We start from the raw sequence: 21,268 nt of genomic DNA, 5'->3' as shown, positions 1-21,268 counted from the left end.
CTAACAGTTGGGTTGCTACCCAGAGCATCTTTCTGCAGAAGATTGATCAGTGCCATATTCTAGAGTCTTTCCTTCATCACTTGCATTTTGATGGCACCTATATCATGTTAAAACTGGCATATCTCCTTTTTAGCAGGCACAATTCCACCTAACAGATGGCCATGATGATAGACATGCCAAAGAACCAGTATGTGTATCAAGTTTGATTATTAGGGATGAAATTCCTATCCAAGAACGTTTGAGTGGCATTCTGCACCAATCGTCTGAACCTATTGGTATGGGTTGAAACAAATGCTGCTTCACTGAAGTCAGGGGATGTGTTAACTACAAAGTAGGGAGTTGAGCACTAGGTAATTTAAGGTCTTGGTAAAATGGAAGTAAAGGCTTTTGCTTCTGGATCACTCACTCCACTCTAGTAAGATTCAGTCACAAAGCAAATCATTAACTTCTACTGCCTATCCAATGGCACAATTTAGTGTTTCTGGTGCATTTCCTAGTAAATAGTTGTTCTTTTTCAAATGGCATTTTAGCTGGCCAGTATAGATCTCACTGCACCACAGACAGTGCAAAAATCTGCTGAAAGAAGAGCTGAATCACAGACAGTTGGAACACCAAGCAAAGGCTTATGAAAGCTGAATTGCCCATCTCCTAACAGACTCCTGTTGTCATAGGGGATGCTACGCTGTGCCTGATTTTCACCACAGTGCAAAACTGTGCACATACTTCATAATAAATACCTCCTTTTAAAATAGCAGACACTGTAATGACAGCAGAAATATTCTAACTTGTTTAAACTAAAAATAGTATGTTGTGAAAAGATTATATTACCAAGGTACCCACTCTTAATTGTGCCAGAAGAAGATATGAAACATGGGTGTCCAAAAAAGCATCTAATATTCACATTTTCCCTTTGAAAGAAATCACTGTGATGCATAAATAAAATCCAAGAATGTAAAATTTTTAAACTACAATTTATGTGAAAAAAAACCTACTTACATTTAGTGGTATTTTATTTCCTTTTTAATTAGGGACAAATAAGATTTTTTTTTTTCTTTGACACATATTTTTACCAAATTGCTGCTAAGACATGAACATTGATTTCTTTCATATTTCATAATATTTTTGTACTTGTATTTTGCATTTTAAATACAGAAGAATGAGTATCAAAGGCTTCACCTAGGTGGAATTCACAGAGTTTCAAAAGAGACTTTCATTAATTTTCCATTTGAAATCAAAACATGTAATCTTGCCTACAGATGTCTATCCATTATTTATATTGGTTTATCATGGTATAGCAAACCAGACATTTATTTGACTGGTCTAGTGGGCAATCAAATGCAGAGTTTTGATGAGGCAATAGTAATTATGATTTAACCTTTCTGATTCAAAGTCATCAATGCACTTCACAATGCTTTGTGGATGCATTAAGCTATAAATTACACTTGTGGACTCTATGTGTTATGCTGATAGAGGTTAGCAGATTGTTGCCCTGAGTTCTCACTCCCTGGCAGATGTGTAAAGGCACCAGGTAACCCAACCATTACTGTTCTTTTTAAGCTAGTACTGCAGACCCATGATCTCTGACTGCTGAACAGATTTAAGATGTGTCATTGCAAATTGCGTCAAACATGTTGAGCAAAAGCAGTTCAAAAACTTTTTCCTAATTATTATAAACAGATGCCTTTCAAAAAACTAAAATTAAGTTATGTTCAGGGGAATTTTGAGGTTTTTCTTCCTCAGAATAATATCTATTTATTATTATTATTATTATTATTATTATTATTATTATTATTATTATTATCATCATCATCATCATCATCATCATCATCATCATCATTATCATTATTATCATCATTATTATTATCATTATTATTATGACATAGCTCAATAAGAGGATTGAAATAAGTTAGAGATTGGGTTACTTTGGCAGTGCTAAATTGAAATTGGACTTCATGACTCTACCCTGTGCCTTTTGCAGATGGAAATAAAACCTGCAAGAGTATACATTCCCATTGCTACTTTTGCCACCATATTTCTCTAAGGAATGTGAGGGGGTTGTTGGAACACGAGCATAAAGGGCTCATCCACTGCCCTCAGCTGGCTGGCTAGCAGTGCCTGCTTCAGGGCTGCCTAATGTCCTGTGGGAATATCTCACTGGAGAAGAGTTTGCATCCCTGATTCTCTCTTGGTGTGGCCAGTACCCATCCTTTTTAGGGAATTTTTTTTCTTGGGAAATTCTTGGGAATTTTTTTTTTATTTTAAGAAAAGCCTTGATTTTTACGATGTCTGTCTCTCTTAAATATTTCCTTCACTGACAAGATCTGTAATGCCCCAAGATTAAATGTAGGTGCACTCATTTCATTGAGGCATCCAGAGAAACCAATGCTGAAACTAGACAAGTGATCTTATTCCATTTTTCCAGTACCATATCTTAAACAGGGAAATACAGATTTAGAAATATTATTAGGTATTGTTTAACAAATCTTTTAAAAGGGACTATTTTGTCACAAGATTTGCATGATGGGTGTTGATGACAGATGGATTTTTTTGCCTTTTTTTTTCAAAAAAAGATCAGTTTATTAGAAGCTAGGTCAGTCAGATAATTTATCTGATAAGCAATGTTTCTTGTTTAATGGTAATTCTTTAAGACCAGTGTGCTTAGTCAAGCATGATTTTTCATCATGAATTGTTATAGTTAGAAATGCCACTGATAGATAAGTATTCAAGATCAACATATCCACTTTCCATGTCTTTACAAAGTTAATTTTGTGCTCTGTCTCTTCCTTGTGAAATTACAATTTACATTTTGATTTACCATAAAATTTAGTTCAAACTTTTCCTCCTATTTCATTCTAGAGATCTGTCTGCTTTTATTTAACAGATGTCCTTTGATCTCAAGGAGACAATTGCTGTTTTACTACTTTAATGAAGCTTGTATTATTATAGGCAAAATGAATATTAGACCAAATGGTAGTAGAAATCCCAGAGGGAAACATGCTTCTCTGTCTGGATCTTGGAAAAGCAGAGTAATTCATTTTACTCACTGATTATATTCAATAAACCTATATTCCCTGTTCTTATTTACTTTTTTTTTTTTTTTACTGTTATTGGACAGTGTTTCTGTTCATTAGATTCAAGGTACTGCTCACAATTCTTTTGTCACAAGTGACACATTGGACAGTTCTTAAGTGTTACTGAGAAAACATAGTCTGTTAAAGGAGGTAGGAGTTAAAAATTACACTTTATTTATACTTTTAAGTAGCTAATGCTCATTTCTTACCTGTGCTTTCAACAGACATCAGTCTGGATCATGTTTCACTGCCTTTTCGACCCTTATTTCCTAGAAACTAGGAGGGATCAGATTTAAAAGTGACATTTCATAAAGGAAACAGCAGGAGATGGACACACATGGAGAATAGAAAGAAACAGAAGATAAAGATACTTGAAGTCAAAAATTAGTTACACATTTGAGAAAGAAGGGATGTGGAAAGCACAAATTACAGAAATTTTAGCAGCACACATAATGACTCCTTTCCCTAACATGACATGGCCGTAAGTGACCACAAAACATGACATTTATTAATAGCTTTGATCTTTTTTCTTTTTTTATTTTTTTTTTTTGCTTTTGTTCTTTTGACTATTTTTCCACCCATGCAATCTACTTTAGCCACAGACTCAACTTTGGGAACACTACTGATGGTTGCACCACACTGCTGGGATAAAGGTTTAATTCAGAAATATTTTTGGGCATTATATCACTGTGTAGAAAAATATATACTCTGCAACTGAGAGCTTGTTGTAAGGGCTGCTGCTCTGAGGGCTGCTGCTAGATATCATCGCAGGAAAAAAAAGGCTGCTCAAAAAAAGGGCATAGTTTGACTACAACAGTGACAATTATCTCAGTACAAATTGGCTGGACAGCCAGAAAGATACTGGTTTTTATGCAGATGTGCAAAGATGAGTAGCTTCACCTCTCTGATTTCTGACCCTGTTCCACATCTGAATCTTGAAGCAGCACAAAAGATAAGGAAAGGGGAACTTCTCAATCAGCAGTAAGGAGTGGGGGAAAAAAACATAATAATTATTGCTTTTTAAATTATTACTGATAAAACTGAATCATCTCAGAATATGAAAAACTTCCAAGAGTTAAATCTTTCTTAAAGAGAACTGGTAGCCCTAGGAGTCAAAAAGCAGCCAGGACTAGTGATGATGTGGCCCACCAGAACTATTTATCTTCTGGATACAATGTGGAATTCTTTATAATACCAGTAAAATAACTTGAAAACATTTGGAGCCTGTAAGCAGAAAAGATAAATATTTTGTCAATTCTTAGTACAAGGTACACTTTTATTTTTGGTAGGATAAAGAATTTGATTTCTTTTTCTGCTGCATTTCTTGTAAACTTATGTTAGAGGCCAAATAGGAGCTACGAACAAAGATTTCAAGTGATGAGTTGTCCCATGCCTGTTTACAAGCCAGGATTTCATTTTACATAGAGTTCTCTATAGCAACTTTTTAAAATTTAAATTAGAAACATGGCCAGCAATGCATGCAAAATGTTCATTCATTGTAGTAAACTACAAAAATATTGCTTTTATGCAATGAGAATGCCATTGTAGAATTTTAAAAGGCATAGAAATAAAAGACTCTGGATTGGAGTGATTTAAACAAACTCACTAGGATATAGTAGATGATTAAAATACAATCTATAATTACATTACACTGGTATCAGGTAAGGATAAAAGCCTATAAATACACTGGGGTCAGGGTAAGCATAAAAAATGAAACAGTTATTTGAATAATCTGAGATCAAGTTGCAGTAATTAAAAATGAATGTATTATTCAAATGAAGGAATTAGGTTACAACACTCCTCATATGAAAATATTATTGTGACAGACTGAAATAAGTTGGAAGTGATTTCGATAAAAAATTGGGGCAAGAAATGTAATGATTTACATTGGGGAAAAAGTCGACAATTATGCGGATGAGAGTATTTGCAGCTCCTCCTTCAAATCCCTCATCAAAACTCATACCTTTCAGCTGGCCTCCTGGAATTATCCTCTACCCCTAGCCTATTTCTGGACATTGCTCTTTCAGATACACAGATCAATCCATTAAAAATTAAACACAGCTGTAGCTGTAGCTCAGGACTCTACCTGTACTCACAAAGGAATTAATGGGATCTGAACCCACTAGCAGGCATATTGCTTAATCTACCCCACACATTGCTGTTTATCCATTTTCATTGCCATTACCCAGGTCATTTCTGTAATTTGTCTCCTGTTTTTTCTTTGTCATCTCCTGTCAGTTTGGAGGCCAAAGTCTACACATAAGACTGACACAAAAGAGTGTTATTTATGTAAATAGTTGATGGCCACTTGCAGATTAAGTACTTATTATTATAAATAAAGGTTCTTGAAATCTGACCTTTCCATGGCAAACTCCTTGGGGCAGGAACCTGTCTGGAGGTGCCTTGAATATATAAACCAAAGTTATTTAATTATTAATAATAATTAATAATGAAAGAATACAGAAAGAGACTTGGTGGGTTTTTTTTTTCAGGTAATAGCTTTCATAATCTTTATATTAATTAGCTTCTACAAATGTGCTTTGAGAGCTGTCTCGGAGCAGCTCTTTGCCATTGCCTGGAGCAGGACAGTTGAGAGCTGCTCTGCAGGTGCACAAATGCCCATCAGTGGACCCATCTGAAATTCTCCCAGATAGGTGAGTGATTGCACTTCAGAAGTCAGAGCAAGATCAAGAGTAGATTTCTTCATTTTTGCCCAGTGAATGCTGCCTGAAATTCTCTTCAAACCTTTCTAGCATCTGCAGAAGTCTATTGAGAATATAATTTAGCTCACTTAAAATATGCCCTTTTAAATTCTCAGTTGATCTTTTTATTATCATATAGTATATTTAAGCCTCTCATTCTTACCTGTTAAATCCTGCATACTTTTCTTTTCTAGTTTCTTTTGTCTTCCCCTCTAAATGCTGTGTTTGTTTTCCTCAAGAAGTGGTTGTTTGTTCATTTTATATCTTTTTGTTATGCAAAGGCTTAGGCATTTTTCAATAGGTTGCTCATGCTGCAACTTCTTTCTGGTACTGGCAACTTTTTTCTTTAAATTCCCACTCAAATGTATTATTTTGATTGTCTTTTATATCACTTCGATTTCCAGGCAACTGGATCTATCTATTAGATATAGGTTAGATATCTGAGTAATATTTAAAAGGCATGCAATTATACATAGGGGACTTCAGATCAAGAAACTGAATAGTCTTGAATGAACTGTCAAAACCAGCCAGATGAAGCTTTAAAAAAAAAAAAAAAGTTCCAGCTACAGCTATTTCCATTTCTCCAGCACTATCCACTCTTCACCTGTCTGTGCAGTTAATTCAGCTAATAGTACCAGGAACAGGTAAATGAGCAGTGAGAGAAAAATTAATTCAGATTCAGATAGATGACTTGTGTAGAACTATCCTGAATTGATAACTGAAGGATGCAAGGCACAGTTTGCACATCTCTGGCAGTGCCATTAACGTGCTCAGACCAGCTGCAGTGTACCTGTACGACGAAGTCTCCAAATTTAAAAATAACTCTGTTTAGGGGAATATCATCCAGCAGACTGATCACAGTAAAGGCCTGAGAGAATTCTTGTAATGGCCAGTAAGTCAGATAGTTACACATGTATATATGTGCTACAGTGTATATATTATCTGACTGGCTTATAGATTGACAGTAATTAGTTACTTTATCAGTTATTTAACTTTACGGTTATTTTATCAGTTTGTATTTAATGAAAACTGAGCATGTGAGGTGGAGCACAGGGCTGCAAATAGATAGGAAAGAAAATGAGAAAAGAGAATTAAACAGGAGGAAGTTACCAACTGAGAACCTCCTAGCTAAAAAGACTTAAACACAGAATAAGAAGCTGCACTGAAAAGCATTTTATATTGTTATGTCAAGCAGTATTTCCATGGACTGGGGAAATGGGTCTAAACTCTCTCTCCTACACATGGGCAATATTTTCCATTATGAAGATAGACACCAAATCCTGTTTCCACTTCCAGGGCATAGAGAGCATTGATTTTTCCGGTGTCTTAATAAAGAAGTATGAGGACACATTTTTTGAGATAGGATAGTATAGGATCATCTGCTCAGAACCAAGAAGAAACACATTAAGGGAGAGAGTAATGGAGCATTTTAGTGATTCTGAGTTGTAGATGCAGATGGCCGTTCATGTGAGTGCTAACTTTAGCAAAACAAAAAGATATGAGACAGTGAAACATCTCCAGCAGGTTGTGGGTATTGTGAGGTTCACTGCTTGTAAACTGGCTAGCGTTCAAGAGACTGTGCTTGGGTCTCAGTCATACGTAGGTTAGGCAATGATGAACTACATTTTTCCATGGTGCCAGATTGCATTCCGTTCCCATACCCCAGAGAGATTCCAAGTTGTTCATTATACTTTGTCCTGGTTAAAAAGGAAGAGAGGTAGTAGATAACATTTAGTGTCCAATAGGACTGGCCAGAGAAGTGCAGCAGTGGGTTCATCGGGGGAGTGGGGAGGGGGTGACCATGAGAACAGCCTTATCAGCAGGGTAGATTTCCAAGCAGACGGGGAGGCTTGATAGGTAATTGCTGCCAGTTCTTTCATTCTGCTTCGTAAAAAATTCTATTCCCGGGAGCATCCCAAACATTTAATAGAACTTTTCTTTAATCTCTGTGACCCCTTTACTTAGAGTAGCCTCATACCATTCCTCTTAAGATTTTGTGCAGTTCTAAGGGGCCAGCCAGGACACAGGGGTTCATGCCAGCACTACAGGGCTAGCAGAATTTCACCTCAGTGTGTAATCCCTTCTGCTCCAAAAGCCAGATAGTTCTTCAGGGATCACTGCATGCTTGACATCAAATTTCTTCATTACTCTCATGAGACAGAGATAAGTGTTCAAAGGTTTCCACAAACTTCTAACATCAAGATACCCACGTGTTTCCATGGGAGTCACGCACCCTGGAATGCTGTTTTTGCTCAGCAACAGAAATATTATGAAGTGGCTGATGCTGGATAGTTTCCAGCCCTGGCTGCATCTTTTCACTCTCCAGTTTTGCAGGGGAACGATTGAGGTAGAAATAAGCACCTGTGTGGTTGTAGGCAAGCACAGGTGATTTCCACGAACATCTTATAGGCAGGGGGCAGAGAGACATCACCCTGTGCTGCCTTTGCCACCTGGCTGCGGCTCGGGTGCCAGGCCAGGGGACGGGGTGACACAGTCCGGTGTGCTGTGCCACAGCTTCGGCGTGCTCAAAACCTGAGGCTTCGGCATCCCCCACAGCCCTCCGCAGCCGCCTTCGTGCGGATGAGCCATCACGGCCTGGGCTCCTTGTCCCCGAAGTTTTGGTGGCAGCGTGGGGGCACAAGGGCCCGGCCGCGGGCTGGGGAGCAGGGCCGTGCCCCACTGGGGCTGTTCTGGAGCAGGGAGGCACGCTGCCCGGGAGAAGGGAAGCAGTCCCTAAGCAGCTCCTTAAGTGAGCCGACAGCGTTGTAATCGATATTGTTCGCTTTGCGCGTCAGTCCGGCAGTTTATTCAAAAATATCACCCGCGGTGCCATCGGTGCGCCCCCCCCCCCACCCGTGAGGGGACACATCTCCCGCCCGGGAGCGACAGCCCCGCTCTGTCGTGGCAGGAGGAGGCCGGTGCGGGTGTCGGGAGTGCGGGGTTCCATCAGCGCTCGCGGTGTTATCGGTGCGCGGGGCCATGGGCAGCCTTGTGGAAAATTAAATAAATTAAATAAATTTAATAAATAATGGCGGCGCGCCCGCGCGGCCCCACAGCGACACCTGCGGGCCGCGGCGGGCAGCGCGGGCGGGTACTGCCGGCAGCAGCTCGCCGCGAAATTCTCTAACTTTGTCTCTTTGCGTGGTAACCAAAAGAAAATTTTTACTCCAGCTAAGTGTTTTCCAATATTTTCTCTTTTTCTCCCCCTACCATTAAAAAAAAAAAAAAAAAAAGTGTTATACAATTCTTTAAAACTATGACTCTTAAGCTTAGCTCAGCATTATCATGCTAAGGATCTCAGCAGACCAAGTGAAGCTTTGTAATTCTTCACTGTCAGGGGGTGAGGCATTCCTACAGGCTGCCCAGAGACATTGTGGATGCCCCATCCCTGGAAACACTCAAGGCCAGGCTGGATGGTCTCTGAGCATTTTGATCTGTGGCGGGGGGATTGGAACTAGATCATCTTTAAGGTCCCTTCCAACCCAAGCCATTCTGTGATTCAATAATTTATATGATGAGTTTGAACTACAGAGGTCTGAAAGGTGGTTTTCATCACTATGTTTTAGAGATCAGCAAAAAAATTTCTTTACAAATTTAAAAAAGAAATGTCATATACACACTGTTTTTCGCTTTTCCCTCTGTTTCACCACATTTGGGTTCTGTTCCAGTACTGTGGTACGAAGTCCTGGTTCAACCAGAATATTCACAAGTACATGTATTTATATACATAAAAAATTACCTTCGTTTACAAGCATAATTGCCTTGAATGGAATGTATCTCAACAACAAAGTCCATAGGTCCAAATCAAATCCAAAGGTGTTTTGATTTCTTTTTGCAGTTCTGGGGAGTGGGGTGATGAAGGGAACACTAGTGGGAACACAGGGGCAGACAAAGGCACTATAAGATAGGCAAAGATTATCAGCTGGGAAATGAGACTGCTTCTATAAGCATGGGTGACAGGACTGTCCCTTAATTTCTTGTATTTCGATGCAATTAGCAGGAGAAACCTTCCTCTTTTGCTTTTAGATGCCCAACTTCCTGCCAGTGATGATATGTTTTCCATACACATAAAAAGCCTCACTTCAGCTAAATAGATCATTCTTGTCTGAATCTGGAAAGTCAATGAGAAATCAAGTTGCATTTAAAACATCTGTGCATTTTGCACAGTTATTTCTGAAGAGGTAAGCTGGTCGTCGGTCTCTGGTCACAGCCTTGCATGCAGACCAGTGGGTGGCTGAGAGTGCAGACTGCAGAAATATTTGGTCAAGTGCATTGCACTAAATCATAGTGTGATTCTCTGTTAAATTCAATTTTTCATGCAGACACATCTTGAGGGCCTGCCGTTCTCTGCACGGTATCAGTTGTTTTCTCCCCCTCATACTTGAATATTTTAGATATTTAACAAAGTGATTCTTCCCTTGGGATGTATTGGCTTTAGAGCATCTATATTTGTTAATTTTGAACTTTGTCTAAACACTACCTCCTTTCTCAGGACTAAGGCTGTCAGTAGTTAGAAAATAAAAGCATGTAAATTCACTTAATTTTCAGACATCCTCTCAACAAGATAGGCAAAATGCTCTTAAGGGTGACCTGTAGAAGTCCAGGGAGCCTGCAGAATGCCTCAGACCCTGGCAGACTCCCCCTAGGGAGCCAGTATGCTTTAACTGGCTTCCCATTGAAGCAGCTGTAAGAACTGAATACATAAGAAAGAAAGGTAATGAAAACTGACAAGTTGAAAAGAAATTGAGAGTTTAATCTGTAAAGTTGTGCTTGAGGGGGCTTCCATCATGATATTCCTATGGAGTAGCAAAAAGAGAAAAAAATTAGGAAACTGCAGAGTATGATGAATTTACATAATTTTTTCTTGCACCAGGCAGTATTTATTAATTTCTTTTCTGCCACTTTACTGCACCTCTTTGCCTCTTAAGAAGAGAAAATGAAGTATACAAAACCTGGCAATCATAATGAATGTGTGAAATGCTCACAGATTATTTATAAGCATGCAAGTTATGTAGTTGTTGGAGATTCTCTCCCTTCTGCTCCTGCTTGGTGATGAAGAATGGTATTTTAATAGGCAGATGGTAAAGACAATTACAGTTTGGGGCTCAGCTGGGAGTTACATCAGTTTATTGCAAATTATTAGTTGATAAATGCTTTTGTTTACAAGCAAAGTCTTAAGCAGCTTTGTAATCAGTTTATCAGCTGCAAACTGAATTTTGACAGCTTGCCTTTGGGTATACAGTCACTTTTTTCCTGGCCATTTAGAAATCATGCTGACCAAGCAGGCACAATGGTAGCTCCTATGCACCTATATGATGCTCAGTAAACTGGCATTTTTTATTAAGCCTGCTTTGGAAGAAGTCATCAAGTGCAGAATCCTTCTCAATTGTTAATCTGTGTTAGTGTGTACAGCCAAAATTTTAACAATTTGCTCATTCAGATATATATATTTTAAGTTCCATTGTGACCAGATGTAGTTCAGCCTTTGCTTTCTGCTATTAATAGTCTCTTACTAGATGAACTAACTGGGAGACTGGTGGTGGCTTACAATGCTTGTTTACCTTAGACACTGTGTATATATAGCTTGGAAGGTGGAAATGCTTTTGATCACTGAGAGTTTTCTGTCAATTTACTTCAAGCTTCTACTTTAAAAGGCAAGAACTATAATACCTGTGATTTAAAATCTGGGGTATTGATATGGGGTTTTGTTTGTTGTTGGTGGTAAGTTTTTTCATGAGGTACCATTTAAATTGAGAAGACTGTGTTAGATGCTTATTATGGCTTCTATGGTGTTTGCATTTTAGAACATACTGAACTCGTAAAACCACTTTTATTTAGTTGTTTGTTTAGTTAGAGAAGCACTGATTTGTCACAGTCTTGCTTCCACTGCAGCAGCATAAAACATTCTGATGGTTTAAGTGGGAGCAAGTCTTTTGGGAATGAGGAAGTGCCACTTTTCTTCCATGGTTGTTACAGCTGAGGTGAACTAGTTCCTGAACTTCAACCTGTGAGCTGAACGTTAACACAAGTAAAGGTCCAAGATAACTCACGATAACAGCAACTGTTTTCTCTGGGTTAGAGTGCACATAACTAAATGCTCCAGCTTCTGTTCATTATAAAAGCTGGCTTTTGTTTCTCACAAAGCCATAAGCCTTTTCTAGAGCATGGCCCCTGTATTGAATAAGGAGGCAGGTCTCATAGCCAATGTTTCTTACTTTGATTTTACCATTCTAAAACTTCCCTATTTCTCCTCGTATTTATTCTGTTGTTTTCCTTTACAAATACAACCTATCACTACAGCCAGCTCCTTTTATATAATCCTTCCTTCCGCTCAGGTGCCTTTGCCATTCACTCTGCATTTGCCCAGGGGCAAGAAATGAGCCCCACAGTAGCAGGTGCAAGACAGTAGAAAATCCATTGATAAGATGCAGTGTACTCTGCTTTTCCTGTAAGAAAGAGGTGCCATTAAAGCATATCTATTGTCTCATTTAATCACCTCCTTTTTTCATACACTCCAGCCTCACAAAATAACTCTGAAAAGACAATCCACAGGCATGATTGTGTTTGTAAGGCTACAAAAAGGTCACCTTACAGCTGTGCTGTTATAGAAGCAGGGATTGTAGGAATGTGTGTATCCAAAGCCCTGTTTCAGAGTAGTTGGTTTCAGTGGTGCATTTTCTCTCTCTCTGAAACCTGGTGCATCCACAAAAGCTGGGGGGAGCAGTGGGCGTCACCTGGGAATGTCTCCTGGGAAGCTCTGTGGAGAGTGTCCATTCAGTGGTCCTCTAAAAAGTAAAAAGGGAGATGAGTGTGCTCTGACAGTAAGTTCTAGCTCCTTTGCAGTGATGGTGGGAGTGAAACGTGGGCAATGTCAGCAAGGGTTTATCGGGTTTTTTCAAGCTCTTTATCATTTTCTTTCTGAAGGCTTAGTAAATTCTAAAAGAACACTCAAGTGAGACCTAATTCAAATGCAAAAAAGGTGTAGCACTCAATTCAGAACAGAAGAATTTACAAAGAAAAGAGGAGGGGGAAAAAAAAGGAAGAAATCGCTAAACTTGGGAAAGAACTCCTTCGACTTCCTTGTTTGAGTTTATGCTGAATTAAGGAAATAGAACAGGTTTAGCATTTGTGGCAGGCTTTAATTTCAACCTCTGAGCAGCAGACTTAACTTCTTGTGATGTGGGAGGATATTACAGTTTTCAGCTTCATTTTGTAAGTGTTGCCATTTGTGCCAAACATTTAATAGTTTTACGCTGTGGACTGTCGTCCACCAGGAGCTGATATCACCTAAGACTTTTTAGAGCCATCTAATAGAAAGATATGTATTCATTCTGATTAGCCCAGGATTTGAACGAGGGTCCCAGAAGAGATATATAAGCCTCTTAAATGCATAGAACTTCTAAGGATATGGGTTTAACTGTCTCCCCCTGTGGTAAATAAGCTGTGACAGCTCTATCGGGGGGAAAATGGCAAATAAAATTACCACATTATTTTCCTGTGAATATTTTCGGAGCACTAATCTATTTTGCCTCTTTACCTATTAGAACTCTGTTGAGTGTTACGTGCAGACATTTAATTGGAGGAAACATAAAAATCCTCATACTAACAAAATGCAGGCATACAACAGTGTTAAAAACAAAAGGTCTAAATCTGTTCCTTGCACTCCTTACTCTTCAGAAACACTGTGCTTTATTTGGGGCTCAGCTAAGGAAGGTTTTTGCAGTGTGAATTTGAGAGTTGCTGCCATAAGAGGTGATGTTAGCGATAGTTGTACTGCAGCAAGGGAAAGACCGACCCCTGACAATCACACCGAGATGCCAGGTTTAGGAGTTCTCTCCCCTAGGACTGACGAATTCCTTTCATATTTTTCTCTTCCTCTTTATCAGCTATATAATGCCTGACAGTTTTAACCATAAAATCATCTATTCAGATGAATACACTGTCAGCTGTCAGCATATGACTAAGCTGAAGTCAGACCCAAAGCTCAGGTTGACTCACATGAAGGAGCAAGAGCTATATTCCTAAGGAGTATTTTCTTCCCTGTTTCTGGTCAGAGAGCTTATATCTCTAAATACAGGGGTTTAATTTGGCTAGAGCCATTAAGCTGAGTATTTTTCTGTTGTATTGCTTCTGGAAAATATCACTGCAGTTTCTTCATTTTGTCTTTTGTTCAGTGAGCTAAAATTAAGAAGGCTCCATATTCTATACTGAACACAAAGGTAATAGTAAAAGTGGCAACAGAACTGGTTTGTCCCCTATATTGGTCTAATTTTATACAGGATAGTAGATTTTCTGGTTTTTGCAGGCTTATAGTATGCAGTGGGTAGTTAAAATTAAAAGTCAAATATCTTCTGGCAATCTCCTTTGATCAGTAAACAAGGAAAAATTATAGAAGATAGGAAATCATCTTATTAATGTTGCACTAAAGCTGTTTTTTGTGAGAGTTTGAGTAGTCTGAATTTGTAGGGGTGATTTTTGAGACACTTCACAGAGAAATGGCTGGAACCCCAACATTAAAGTGCATTAATAGCAAAAATGCTGTGCAAAGTACATATTTTGTGTACGCATGTGAAAAACGTTAAGAATTATTTAGCAACTGGAAAGACTGTTCACAAAATCCCTTTGATTTATTGCTGTATATACCACAGATCCATATCACATATTCCTACATTATTTTATTCAAAAACTTGTATGAACCATGAGTTGGCATGTTGTAGAATACTGAAAAGGCATTAATCAACCCAAATAAACAAGTACATAGATCTATCTAACAACTATGAAGTAGTTAATAATTTTTTAGCAATTTTGTTACAGAAAAGAGGTCTAAAAGAGTAGTGCTTAATTATCTGGACTCCTCTGTGCTGGGCTGTCTTTTGATTGTATTAATGAAGCAGCTGGCCCATTGTTTCTCTTTAATTCCTCTATTGTTTTAAGAATATGTCACAGCTCTTTATTCTTTTATCAGGTGCTGTGCAGGAGGATTCACACAATAACTCATATTCCTACTGTATTTGCCAATGCACAAAGAAACCTCCAAAGCATTTTTCAAAGAAGGGGCACACATAATTTATAAGTTCTGTTCCTTGTACCACTCTACTGTCAAAAATTTCAACAGTATTGGATTTGAATGAATTATAATTTTTTTATTAAACAATGTGTCCACATATAGATATATGTACTTTGTTCATGCCAAAAATTAGAGATCTGCCCAGTAACTTGTGCAGTACTGAAATGGCATTCAATATGCTGAGTCGTCACAACCACATGGGTGAGAAGTAGAAGGAACCCAAATATGAAGATCACATCCTATTGTGTTGTGCAAATTTTCCCTAAATGCTTAACCTGTGCAACAAAGGAGGGAAGAAAATAAATTAACTCCAACCCGCATTACCATTACTAAAAAGCACAATTTTTTGCAAGTTGGAATATTTTATTGGGAGAGGAAGGTTTAATTCAGTTGATGGTGCCTGGAAGTTGCTAAGAGCAACAGTCTGTTGTTTAAATAAATTCTGATAGTCTTTTGACCCTTCTTGCAAAAAGATGTGTGTACAGGAAATGGGCTATTATGTTGTTGCAGCAACGCAATCAAGTCCACTAAGCTCAAATTTTACTATACAAAAGTAATACTTTGGAATTAACTGGCACTGAAAGCTGCTTTTAATAGAAATTGCTATTGATTTCCTAAACTTCTGTGAAAGGTATGTGGCATTTCTGGGTCAAAAAAACGAGACAGATAGTTTAGCAAGGAAAATCAACTGATACTAAAGACTGGGAAGCTGGAATTTGCTTCTGAATATATGTTTATATGTCATTATGCTTCTCAATCTGTGAAACACCTGTACTCAGTGGAAATGCTGGATTGAGCTACTTGCTCTCTTAAGGTACTTTTCCTAAAAGCAACAATATGAATCAAGAGGCTTTAATGGTTTCATCCATTCTGAAGCTCTTTTTCCCGGTGGAGTTAGGTGAGTCTGACCTTAAATATAATCTCTTTCCGTACTGTATCCATAGATTCCAAATTATCATTCCTTAAGGAGTGCAAAACATAAGTGGGGAGTAAAAAGCCCAAAAAAGCAGCAACCCATGATCACGAGGTTCACTGTGTAGGATTCTGTGTCTTCCCTGAAAGTGTTATAGGGCTCTAGTATTCTGAGGATCAAAATGAGAGAAGAGCCATTTAGTTAAATTTTTAGAGCTAATTCCTTGTTTCAAACAGAATATGAATCAAGGATAATAGACAACTCTTTGTTTAAAAAAAAATCAAATATAGAAGAAATAAAGGAAGGGCTGTTAAAAAAAAACGTTTTTCTTTTCTATTTTAGATGTCCATCCTACATAAAATAAAGTTTTGAATTAGCATACATATCTATCACCGTATTACTCCTTATTTTGAATTCAGAAGATAGTGTATTACTACATCTAAGTATGATTTAATTGGTTCAATTTACTATATATTTTTTATACTAGGTGTGATACCATATCTTGATGAGTCCAGATGTAGTTACGCTTCTGGTTTACAGCATCCCATTGCTTGCATTTTATTATTTTTACAAAGCAAATGTCTATCAATCATAGAGATAAATTAGAAAAAATTGTGCAAACACGACACATCACTCAAGATTTTTTCAGCATGCTATGTAATTATTAACCTGATTTTTTGCCATTGAGGGAAGCCGTGAATTACAGATAGCATGGATGAAGTTAAATGCTTTTATATTAGATACATTTTCCTATACAGTTTTCTATAGGTATGGCCATACAATATAATTGAAGCTTTGTCAGCCCTGTAGCCTAGCAACAGATAATACTGTTAGGTTACTGAATTGCTCCTGGTTGACAAGTAGGGAGTATTTTTGTGTTTATCATGTTTGCTAATGATGGGATCCTTTCCAAAAGGCTTGTCTTAATCTTAATTAGAGTTTATCAGCAGAGGTCTGCATGACATTGTGCAGACACTGATTTCATAAATAATAAAAAGTGCAAGTGAAAAATTTGGCAGGAGAAGAAGATATTTAAGACCACTGATTCTTGTAAGAGCACCATGAATTTCCAAAATGTAATCAAGTTTGAACTGTGACTCTATTCTTTATTATCGAAACTTGCAGTACACTCCACTGCAGTTTTGACAGCAATTATGAGTATGATTTATAAGCTTCCTGTTAGGAACCAGATCTGTTTGCACAAGAATCTTGATCATAAACATTACAAAGAACAGTAAGTCCACAGTTTTTCAGGGACATCGGGACCTTACTCTTTCATTTTTCATTTGAAAGTTTTTTGTTTGGTTTGGGGTTTTTTTGTTTTTATTTAAAGGTGTTGGTCAGTTTTTTTTTCAAGCAGCAGAAATATTTGCAGTGAAAGATGCAGGCGAAGAAGAGAATCCTGAAATAACCTTCCTATTTGGTGGACGTTCTGAAGGTGTCAGATAACTGCTTCAGTGCCTAATATCTTTTGGTAAAGAACTCATGCCAATGCAACTGGAGTGTAATTTTTTGCTCTAGTTTGCACAACATGATATTCTTTAGCTTTCCTGTCTTTTGATGATTAAACAAATGAGCATTTTAATTCCTTGAATTCTGAACAAGAAAAAGAGTCCAAATAAATACACAGTATTTATAGATATTTTTATTCTTTTCTTCTGCTTGACATGTGTGTGTTATATATCACATAAATTTGTTTGATTTAACCACAGATATAAAACAATGCGTTACATGCTCAAGAAGCTTATTTTCAATTTCACAGAATCATAATTACCCTTTTTGAGAAAAGAGCTTTCCAATGTTACAAAGCCTTCTGCTGATCTAAAACCCTCCTTTCTGCACTGGCACAAGAGTAAAGACTTTTATTACTACTTTAACACGGTAAAACCCATAAGACCCGTTTCAGTGTAAGTAGTTGTGACGGTGAGGAAATGTAGTCAGAGGATACACGAAACTTCCCGTGCATCCTCTGCACGAGGCACGCATGCTTTTGCTTGCTATTGTCTCTGATGGGCAATATGATTTGTCCAAAGATAACAGCACCAGGTGGGAATTGCCCTAAGATAAGAACAGCGGGTGGGAACTGCAGGAGGAACTGTCTGGACTGCTCGCATAATGAATGCATTCCAGAGGTGGGGGAGCTGCGATGGTTACCATTGACTTTAGTACACATCGGCCTGAAAAAGGGTATAAAATGCTGCTGGAGACTGGGCCACCTGGGCAAACTGGTCTCCCAAGGCTGCAGGCAGCTCCGTATGGCCTCCTTCCCCTGTCCCCAGCAGGAACGCCTGCAGGGTACGTCCAGCCCGAAAATAGGGAGCACTCCCTTTAGAATGGGTGAGTAAAAGCAATATGATCTGGACACATACGGATAAAATATAAATAAAATCCTTTAGCAGCAAAAGGGGTGCTTTTTTGCTTTGCATTTGGTAAGGAGAAAGACTGTAAGCCTGTATGTTTCTAGCTGAACCTGTTTTTGTTATAATCCTTTAGACTTGCTGCATTTACAATATTTAGATATTCTGTGTGAACAATAAATATAATTGTTGTCATCTACATAATCAGTGTCATACTTCTTGTGTCTGAGAATCTCCTCTCTGCAGAGACGGGCAGAATGGGTGGCCAGTGTATTCATTGTGGACAAGAAGAGGCCCAAAATCACCAGTCTAGCATTGTTTTCTGACCAAATTATATAACCATGACTATTTCAGAGGCACTGTCAGTCACTCATCCCTGTTAAAACATCTGCTCATCCTTTCTCTTCCTCTTAAAACATCTCCTCATCCTTTCTCTTCCTCTGATGCCTGTGTCATTTTAGGACTGAGAAACCTGGCCTGGTAAAGCTTTGTAGAACAATTTCACTTCTCTAAGCTGTGTCTGACAACAGGAACAGTTGGTTAAAAAAAATCTAGGCAGCTTAATCAGAACCTCATCTCATATAAATAATAGTCCTTCACATTTCTTTATGAAATCTTCATGCCTTTGCAAATATTTCATATGAACATCTTTCTATCTCCTTCTAATCACCACTGGTACTTGTCTATGGCTTCCGTATTATCCCTTTGAAAACCTGTTGTTAACACTGCTCTATGCTTAATGAAAAGCTGTTGTGCTCCTGAGACACTGCTGTATATATGTCAGTTGTATCTTAGCCTGTAGAAATGTTTGTGGAAGATTTTAGCTGCCACCTGTAAGGAAGTCCTTATCCCTGCCAGAGATGTCTAGACAGCATAGTAATTCATATGATAGTCACAACTGGAACTTCCTATTAAATTTGGAAGCCTCTGTCGGGTTCTCTGCACTTGACAGTGCTTTTTCTGTCACTCTTGAGTGACTTGTGCTCTTAGCTTGACTGTGCAGTAGAAGGCTCAAGAAGACTTCCACAGTCTTCCTGCTGTGCATGAAGGTCGGCACATTTGCATTCACTGCATTTAGGGGAAGAAAGTCGTTTGCATCTTTTAAAACAGCAGCCCTTGCCTTACTCTGTGCAGGCAAGCATAGAAGGGGACAAGTGGGGACTGCACCATGTCCTGTCCCAATGAGTGACTGTTGCTGCAAAGGTGCTGAGCTGCATTTCCAGTAGCTGCATCCAGTATATGCTCCAGAATGCATCTTTTGGGAGCTCATCTGGGCATTTAGCTTAACACAATATCATGTTCTGATGAAATCGTGGATGTGTATGTCATGATTACTTAAATGCCTCATTTTCTATAGATTGGGATGACAGAAAACAAAATAACAATGTCCTTCTTGGATCTGAATCCTGCTGAGCTGAAGGTTTGCATTCATATGCAGGAATGGATTTAACTTCCCTAGTTCTGATTTTCTTCATTAAACCAAACTAAAAACTGTTGTGCTTCCAGAGCTGTCACACATCCCACCCGGCTGTGGCTGCCGTAGGTGTGACAGTTTGCAGGAGCTGGGTGGAGCGGCCAGCCGGGGTCACTGCTCCCTTCAGCTGTCCGAGTTTAATCTGCTGCTGGACATGAGTCAACGCCCTGAGGAGCTGCAACACCAGGAGCCTGACTCAGCCTTTTAGCTGATCCAGACTGATTGCAGCTGGAGACCCAGTAATCACTCTTTTTTTTTTTCCCCCCAAGGGTACACACAGCATGTCAAGATGTTTTCTGGGATAGAGAAAGTCTCAGTTGGTTATTCTGTATTAAAATATACTAAAACATGTCGGTATATATTCTGTATATAAATAAGATAGAAGGGCATGTTAATAATAGAAATTAACTGTGTGATGTTTGTGGCAAAAGTACCCAATTTCAGGTTCTCAAATTGCACTGTGTCTTCCATGTATTTTCATGCACGAGACTACTTAAGTACACTTCAGGAATTTAGCTTATTTCTCTCTGGAAGAGGTTTTATCCCAGTTTAGCTCTGAAGACTTCTCTATATTTACTAGTTATATCAGGCAATGTGTCAGATTGTGCTCTTCAAATTTGAGAATTCCTGCTCAGGCATTAGGATTCTGCATTTGTAGAAATTTTTGGTACTGTTTTCACTTTCCATCTTCTTATTCTCTAGAGGAAATTAATCATATTTGCACCATTTAATGTTGTAATATCAGGGACTAGTAAACCTTGGTATGCTTTGTCTCCCTCTCAGTAAATTGTTTGTAAACTTTTTAGCACCTTCAACTGCAGTATTACCAAAGGGTGAATACAAAGACACTTTTCTGCTTTGAAACTTCAACACCACTTTGAGGTCTGGAAGCTTAGCGTATTTTGCCACTGAAATACTCTGTCACTGATGCTGTTTTGTTTGCTCATCTTTGAAAGCTAATAGACTGGTTTAATTAATTGTCCAAGATTTCTCTAAAACAATGTCCTAATTCTTCCATTTAGCTGTGGCATATCATACACTGTTGTTATCTCCTCTACCAGATTTTTGCAACAAGTTGTTTTAAAACTATAATCTCGTTGAAGGGAAAAAAATGAAGTGCAGTTGAAAAGGCAGTTATGCCAAAAGATAAACAGAGCAATATTACTTATCAAAACGAGTTCAGTTTTTGCTTGCCTAATGAATGCAACGTATAGCTTTCTCTATATATACAAAACCTGAGGAAAAAAAAAAAAAAAAAGCTTTATAACATATAAAGTATGCAACATTATTTCAGGCATAACTGTATTGGATATGTATCTAGGCCTGAGAGTGTAGATAACACAATATAAGTGCTTTGCCTGTCTAAACATGTTAAATAAATGAGCATTCACTATCGCATTCAAATACATTAGTAGATGTACTCGCATAGTTAATTTTCTTTTTAATGCACTACACGTGACATTTGCAGCACAGAGCTATAGTGTATCTTACTGTTTGATGAAAGTTCTTCCACTTCCCCCCTTCCCTCCCCTTTTAAACAAACCTTTATTTGAATAAGCCTTTATGAAACAGATCTTTGGCATATCTTCTTTTCAGGAAGTTCAGTCAGTGTAAGCAGAGATAAAGCAGACATGTTACGAAGAATATTACATAAGGGAAGATTTTTTAGAGAAAGAGGGTGACA

At 38.2% G+C, this 21,268-nt stretch overlaps 1 protein-coding gene across 3 annotated transcripts in view; it reads left to right on the top strand.

Moving 5' to 3' along the window:
- Positions 1–21,268, top strand: part of ZFPM2 (zinc finger protein, FOG family member 2) — a 302,873-nt gene that overhangs the window by 270,274 nt on the left and 11,331 nt on the right. The window lies entirely within an intron of this gene.

This window comes from Oenanthe melanoleuca, chromosome 2, assembly GCF_029582105.1.
Source record: "Oenanthe melanoleuca isolate GR-GAL-2019-014 chromosome 2, OMel1.0, whole genome shotgun sequence".
Classification (NCBI taxonomy): domain Eukaryota; kingdom Metazoa; phylum Chordata; class Aves; order Passeriformes; family Muscicapidae; genus Oenanthe; species Oenanthe melanoleuca.
This window is presented reverse-complemented; position numbering and strand designations above follow the sequence as displayed.